Genomic DNA, 8,266 nt, shown 5'->3' with positions numbered 1-8,266 from the left:
TATCCTTGAGGATTGTTTGAAATATGCTAGTGGTCCAGAACTCAGAAAGGTATGAGAAGATATAGAACATATTGAGCAGTTGTCCAACCTTTATGCTGTGCTACCTGGATAAAATCAGTCAAGTTGTGGTCCTATGGGCTTGTGAACTGCCGTGTCTAATAGCACAGCCCTCATCGCATCATTGCACCACGCTTCACAAATGTGCTGTTGACAAAACACCGCAAAGCAACCGGAGTAGAAAGAACGCTGACGTTCAAGGATCTCTTTAAGTGACTAACATATGTTGTGGTTTCCAGCTCGAAGCTCGCATTCTCCATTCAGCCTTCGACAGCGTGTATAGCCAAGTGGCTTAACTTGACCTCATATCTCTGCACTCCACACACTCCAAAAGCTTTTTTCCAGAATGAATCTTTAAATGAAAGTAGGAAACTTTGAGAGTTTCCCCCCCAAGGCATCCATTATTTTTGCATGGCGTCTAGCAGTTCTTTTTTTAGGTCACCCGAGACTCATCCGCTGGTGACACGTTCCATGTTGGCACGGCATGCTTGGCCATGGAGTGCTGACCTGTAACATGTGATAGTGACTCAGGGCTTGGTTCCTGACGCCAGCCCTGCCGTTCGTGTTTTGCGTGGCATCACAGAGGCAGTCGCAAACAAACAACTTCCCTCCCAACAGATCCGCGGCTTTTCCGCTTGAATTGTTGTTGGAGCCCCATTTTCCAGATCAGAGCGTCGGCTCCGGCGCAAAAGCCTCTGTTGGATCTTTTACTTTTAACCCTGACAGGTGAAGGAGAATCCTGAATGACTTCCATTCATTATTCAAAGCCCCGGCATAAGGCTTCCTTCGGCAGCTGCAGTGGAACAGCGGTCGAAAACGAGACATTCATGTCATATGCTGCAGTGGGGCGTAGTGGTCTGTTTGATTTGGTACAGAAACGAGCCCTCCAGAGTGTTGTTAGTGATGATAACTGACATGTTGGGTAAAGTAGGAATTCATGTGCTAAAGAAGTAGGTGAGGTCTCCAGTGGTGAGGCTTGTGTGACCACCGAGTGAATCCGGTGGAATTGGAATCGTCTGTCCATTTACAGTGCTTATACTGTAGACTACTACTACTATTTGATATGATTATCTACTATATCCGATTAAAAAATGTGTTGCGACGTGTTTTGAGCTTTTATATATTTCTTTAGCTTTTATTTCCACCTGGTGTTTTCATCAGGAGAGGGTATGCGCATGCATAAAGTGAATGGCAGATCGAGTGGCAAATCGAGTGTCAAAGTGAGTGACAAAGTGAATTTAACGTTGTTTTAAGTCATTTAAACGTGGTGGCCCTACTATAGTTGAAAAATCCACAGCCCACCACTGGCGAAAACGCCATCCAAATCCGACAGTGATTTCATGGGTCAAAGCCAGTTCCCATGCAGTCACACGTCTCTGCAGTACTGTATAATATCTATGGGGAGAAAAGGTGAAAGGGCACAGACCTGAGGGTCAGCCATGCTTTCACGCATCACTTCCTCAAACTATTCCCCCCCCCGCGGCATGTCTCAAGTTTCAAAAATGTTATTCTGTCACATGCGCATTAATATAGTATGTGTGTTTGTGTGCAGTCAGTGAAATGTTGTTGTGGCACACTCCGCCAGACTGTACTACAACTAGGGTCCAACATAATACAAGGTATAGCACAAGTATAAGGTAATGAAAAATATATCATACATGTAAGGAAACTAAAATATAGCATATAAATAATCAGAAATATAGTATTGATATGCCTCAATATACACAATCATTGGTGTCACAAATGACCTGAATGATATAATACATGCAATTTAGAATTGAACATTCCCTGTATGTATGCTTGTGTACATTATGTAGATACAGTAAGTATGTATAGTATGTATGTATAATGATCAGTCTAACACTGCATCTGTAAAATCTTGTGCACTTAACAAACAACAACAAAAGGCACAGTATGAGCATTGCTTATATAAAGCTTTGTGAATCACGAGACTGAGCATGCATGCACAGGAAAACAACACAATTTCCAAATTTAGTCTGCGTCTCGCTGTCGTCAAGAAACATTCGAAACATCTCGCCTGCTTCTCCAACCTTGTCATAATGAATGAGGATGGTAAACAACGTTTTGATTTGTATCTTGCCATAACTCTGCTTGATTGATGCTCATCACGCACGGTGTGAGGAATCCAATACTAAATCATTTCCTCCATCACTGTCAGTGTACAAATCATTCACTTGGGCTGAATGACATGCAAAAAGCAATTGAGCAGCTGGCTGTGTCTCTGCCTGGGATCCAGCAGGGTATAATAGTAACGATGAAAGGCAGGCGGAGGTAACTAGATATGCCTCCATAACGGTTTTCTTTTGATAGCGCCACTCATTTGCCTGCAGACATCCTGTTGAGGCACCACAGAAAGGAATTCACGTTTTGTTGCAATTTCCGAGGGGGGTGAAAAATAAGAGTGTATTCCTGGGAGCGAGTGGGAGATACCTGCCACCACCACTGTGTGAAATCCCTTTCATCTGCTGCTGCTTTCTGTTTTTTTCATGAGCAGTTTCACAGCCACTCGTGTGGAACTTCTAACTCAGACAAGTGGAGATGAACCGAGTCTTATTGAAGACAGGAAGGAATAGAAAACATATAATAGGGGAAAAGTTTGCCCATGCTAGAACGCTGCATGATGATTAGCATTTTAATTTTTAGCATTTATTTTTTTAAATTTTTTAACATGGATGACATTGTTTTGTATTTCCTAAATGTGACTTTCCCCTCATCATCCTCTAAAATAGTAGCCTGTCAGCCTGTCAGAGGCTTGACAAGTTTGACAACTGCCCATGTATAATCAGAATAGATTTGAGCCATTGGCCAGCCTCTGTGGCCAAGGCCTTATGCAAGCAAGGGGCACTTTATCTGTGTGTGTGGAGCATAAAACAGAACTACATCACCAGCCACCACGGGCTGCCGTCCAGCAAAGACCTACAGGCGACCGTTGTCATTATTGTGACCGCCATGGAATACACACTACATTTTTGGATAAGCTCTCGTGTAGTCAAAGGCTCAAAGCTTCCGCAGGCTACCCATTTCATTAGGCTATCGACAAAGTCTATTTCGACCACAAGCCATGAGACATGTATAGTCACTGACTGACAACCTTTATAAGAAGATAAAATAAATTAAGAAATCCCTGCACCCCAAGGAATATAACAAATTTCAATGTCATTGAGGTCAAACCTATACAGATGTAATGACGGCTACACACTGGAACAATCAATTAAAAATGCATACACTAGAGGAAGATTGTTTTGCGTATGTAATTTCGACATCTGGTGGTTTGATGAGATTTTAACTTGATTACGGCAAACCAAAAGAAACAAACTTGCAGCAGAGAACTGCCCTTGAATTGCAATAGTGTGAAACTCCATATTGCCTCCAGGGCAAGACCTCCTGATGAAATCCGCCATTTGCTATTATGACAGAAAGTAAATGAGAGAGTGCTTTGGGATATGAGGAAAAGCCCAAGAGTGTGTAATTAAAAAAAGGTAAGAATTTAAATATTGTGTGAGGGGAGAGAAGAAAAATAAATGACCTCTTCAATAAGAGCAGGTGATTTATCTAGCAGCCTCCAGGCAACGCAAGAGAAAAAAGAAGACCTTTGGAATGTTACCATAAATGTCTCTCTGAGCAGCATCCACAGGATATATTAATTCTGTAGTTCTGTGCTACTAACTTCTTGGCTAATTGTTTGTCTTTTTAGTATGACACAAACTGCAGCCTGTGCACAACTTGCTGCATGCCTGCTGCCTTTGACTTGAGTCCATACTGACAGCTGCTTATGAATAATCCAGCAGTCTGATACATACTGTGTGACCAGCTTTGACAGACATTTGTGATCATTCCAACAATTGTTGACATGAAAAGACGGGAGGAAAGATCAACAGAGCAGGGTGCAAGAAAACAATATTACACAAATATTACACAGAAACTGTGTGTTTCCATTTTCATTGCGCATCTCAAAAACAAACTTGATTTCTTTGTGGCAGGATCAACCTGTTTACACCAAGTATAAAGAAAGACATTAGGCTATTTGAAATTATTCTGTGCAAGCTTTCTAGGGATGTAGTTCAATAAATGTGGTCCACGCACAGAGAGAGAGAGAGAGAGAGAGAGAGAGAGATAGATAGATAGATAGATAGATAGATAGATAGATAGATAGACTGCAGCACAGTGTTCTTCAGTTCATTATATTGCCTAATTCATTATGCATGAGGATATTATGTGTACCATCAGCATATTTAGTCATATATGTTGCATTACGCCGCCTGTCTCCCATGCAGTCAGGCTCAACCTAGATACTTCTCATGAGATTTAGCGTGCTTTCCACAGGCTTTGAGGTAAATTCCAAGTCCAATTGTTAAATGTCAGGGACATCAGGTGGGTTCTTATTATAGGCACTGACCTGTGAAATACCACGCAGCCTATGAGCATGCTCAGCAAAATGATGCAATTTGAGCCGATGTCACTTTTCACCCCCAGGTGACCCCTGTGATGGCACGGAGGAGAGAGGAGCGGTCTGTCTGCAGCTGGGAGGGATGCATGGGCGCATCTGTCTGTCTGCAGCTGGGAGGGATGCATGGCGCATCTGTCTGTCTGCAGCTGGGAGGGATGCATGGCGCATCTGTCTGTCTGCAGCTGGGAGGGATGCATGGCACATCTGTCTGTCTGCAGCTGGGAGGGATGCATGGCACATCTGTCTGTCTGCAGCTGGGAGGGATGCATGGTGCATCTGTCTGTCTGCAGCTGGGAGGGATGCATGGTGCATCTGTCTGTCTGCAGCTGGGAGGGATGCATGGTGCATCTGTCTGTCTGTCTGCAGCTGGGAGGGATGCATGGCACATCTGTCTGTCTGCAGCTGGGAGGGATGCATGGTGCATCTGTCTGTCTGCAGCTGGGAGGGATGCATGGCGCATCTGTCTGCCTGCAGCTGGGAGGGATGCATGGCGCATCTGTCTGTCTGCAGCCGGGAGGGATGCATGGCGCATCTGTCTGCCTGCAGCTGGGAGGGATGCATGGCGCATCTGTCTGCCTGCAGCTGGGAGGGATGCATGGTGCATCTGTCTGTCTGCAGTTGGGAGGGATGCATGGTGCATCTGTCTGTCTGCAGCTGGGAGGGATGCATGGCGCATCTGTCTGCCTGCAGCTGGGAGGGATGCATGGTGCATCTGTCTGTCTGCAGCTGGGAGGGATGCATGGTGCATCTGTCTGTCTGCAGCTGGGAGGGATGCATGGTGCATCTGTCTGTCTGCAGCTGGGAGGGATGCATGGTGCATCTGTCTGTCTGCAGCTGGGAGGGATGCATGGACGCATCTGTCTGTCTGCAGCTGGGAGGGATGCATGGACGCATCTGTCTGTCTGCAGCTGGGAGGGATGCATGGCGCATCTGTCTGTCTGCAGCTGGGAGGGATGCATGGCGCATCTGTCTGTCTGCAGCTGGGAGGGATGCATGGACGCATCTGTCTGTCTGCAGCTGGGAGGGATGCATGGCGCATCTGTCTGTCTGCAGCTGGGAGGGATGCATGGCGCATCTGTCTGTCTGCAGCTGGGAGGGATGCATGGCCCATCTGTCTGTCTGCAGCTGGGAGGGATGCATGGTGCATCTGTCTGTCTGCAGCTGGGAGGGATGCATGGCGCATCTGTCTGTCTGCAGCTGGGAGGGATGCATGGTGCATCTGTCTGTCTGCAGCTGGGAGGGATGCATGGACGCATCTGTCTGTCTGCAGTTGGGAGGGATGCATGGTGCATCTGTCTGTCTGCAGCTGGGAGGGATGCATGGCGCATCTGTCTGTCTGCAGCTGGGAGGGATGCATGGCGCATCTGTCTGTCTGCAGCTGGGAGGGATGCATGGACGCATCTGTCTGTCTGCAGCTGGGAGGGATGCATGGGCGCATCTGTCTGCAGCTGGGAGGGATGCATGGGCGCATCTGTCTGTCTGCAGCTGGGAGGGATGCATGGGCGCATCTGTCTGTCTGCAGCTGGGAGGGATGCATGGACGCATCTGTCTGTCTGCAGCTGGGAGGGATGCATGGCGCATCTGTCTGTCTGCAGCTGGGAGGGATGCATGGTGCATCTGTCTGTCTGCAGCTGGGAGGGATGCATGGCACATCTGTCTGTCTGCAGCTGGGAGGGATGCATGGTGCATCTGTCTGTCTGCAGCTGGGAGGGATGCATGGACGCATCTGTCTGTCTGCAGCTGGGAGGGATGCATGGCGCATCTGTCTGTCTGCAGCTGGGAGGGATGCATGGCGAATCTGTCTGTCTGCAGCTGGGAGGGATGCATGGCGCATCTGTCTGTCTGCAGCTGGGAGGGATGCATGGCGCATCTGTCTGTCTGCAGCTGGGAGGGATGCACATGGCGCATCTGTCTGCCTGCAGCTGGGAGGGATGCATGGCGAATCTGTCTGTCTGCAGCTGGGAGGGATGCATGGCGCATCTGTCTGTCTGCAGCTGGGAGGGATGCATGGACGCATCTGTCTGTCTGCAGCTGGGAGGGATGCATGGCGCATCTGTCTGTCTGCAGCTGGGAGGGATGCATGGCGCATCTGTCTGTCTGCAGCTGGGAGGGATGCATGGACGCATCTGTCTGTCTGCAGCTGGGAGGGATGCATGGGCGCATCTGTCTGTCTGCAGCTGGGAGGGATGCATGGACGCATCTGTCTGTCTGCAGCTGGGAGGGATGCATGGCGCATCTGTCTGTCTGCAGCTGGGAGGGATGCATGGCGCATCTGTCTGTCTGCAGCTGGGAGGGATGCATGGACGCATCTGTCTGTCTGCAGCTGGGAGGGATGCATGGCGCATCTGTCTGTCTGCAGCTGGGAGGGATGCATGGCGCATCTGTCTGTCTGCAGCTGGGAGGGATGCATGGCGCATCTGGCAAGACACTGAACCCCAAATTGCTCCCGATGTGCTGGTTGGTGCCTTGCATGGCTTCCGCCGCAATCGGTGTATGAATGGGTGAATGTAATGCACAATCTATGTAAAGTGCCTTGGATAAAGGCGCTATATAAATGCACCATTTACCATCCTATGCTGCAATGGCAGCCTGACAGCGTGTTGTGGGTTCAAATCCAATAACGGTAGTGGGTCGCACACACCAAGAATATTTATTTCATTTTTGAACAAACGGACAAACACTATCCAGCCTTATTCCCACACTGATGAAGGCTGGATAGCCAAAAACGTTTGTCCCCGTTCAAAAATGAAATAAATATTATTATACAAGTCTTGGTGTGTGCGACCCACTACCGTTATTCATTTCAAATCCCACTCCCCATCTCTCTCCCCATTTCCTGTCAGTCTATTGTCCTCGGGGTAAAATACGAATTCTGAAAACAAAAGTTAAAACTAGCTGTTGCACGTGTAAAAAATAATGAAGATTTTGCAACTTCATGGCATATTTACCCCTAAACTGTACAAGTCATTTACAAACAAGCCGTCAGGTATTATAGCATCCAGTGTCTATACCGGTAATTAGCTTCCTGTCGTGCTGTGGGCGCTTTCCCCGGGCATGGATGCTGCTCGAACACACACGCACACACATACACACACAGTGCTTCCCACGGAGGATGCGATAGACCACATGGCGGTCATCTTGCCATAATGGCAGGGTGGCAACTAGCCGCGATTTGCAATTGACAGCCCATACATACAAACAGAAAGTCCTATCTGATTGTATTAAATTATGTCAAACTCACCAACATTGCAGCTATAGGCTACACAATTATCCTCTTTCTATTCTGTCAAGAAATTCCTTGCAGGTGATTATTTATTTTTTAACAGTTTGACTGTGGAATTATTTAATCGCAATGCCCTGTTGACTGCCTAGATTTCCCTAACCTTTGAAGAACCATCGCGCCAACATCATCATTCAATTTCATGAAAATCTGCTTTAAAATGGTGTGATCGAGAAGAGAAGAGGAGGAACGTGCCCGCTGGGCACCACCGCCGCCATTAGAATGCATTGGGCCTCAATTTCTCAGAACCCTTTGCATGCCAGTGTGACTAAAAGTTTTGCAGCAGCGTCATCCAAACACGTCACCTATCCCACTCCGTCTGATGGAAACCCTGTAAGTCTTAAAATGTATTAAAAACGCAAATTAACCCATTCTGACCTGAGATCTGATTCATACGAGGTTTCCACTGGACACACACACTGGTCTGATTAACCCATTCTGACCTGAGATCAGATTCTAAA

Source organism: Protomyctophum parallelum (assembly GCF_964188405.1).
Source record: "Protomyctophum parallelum genome assembly, chromosome: 5".
In the NCBI taxonomy this organism is placed as follows: domain Eukaryota; kingdom Metazoa; phylum Chordata; class Actinopteri; order Myctophiformes; family Myctophidae; genus Protomyctophum; species Protomyctophum parallelum.
Note: the sequence above shows the minus strand (reverse complement) of the source record.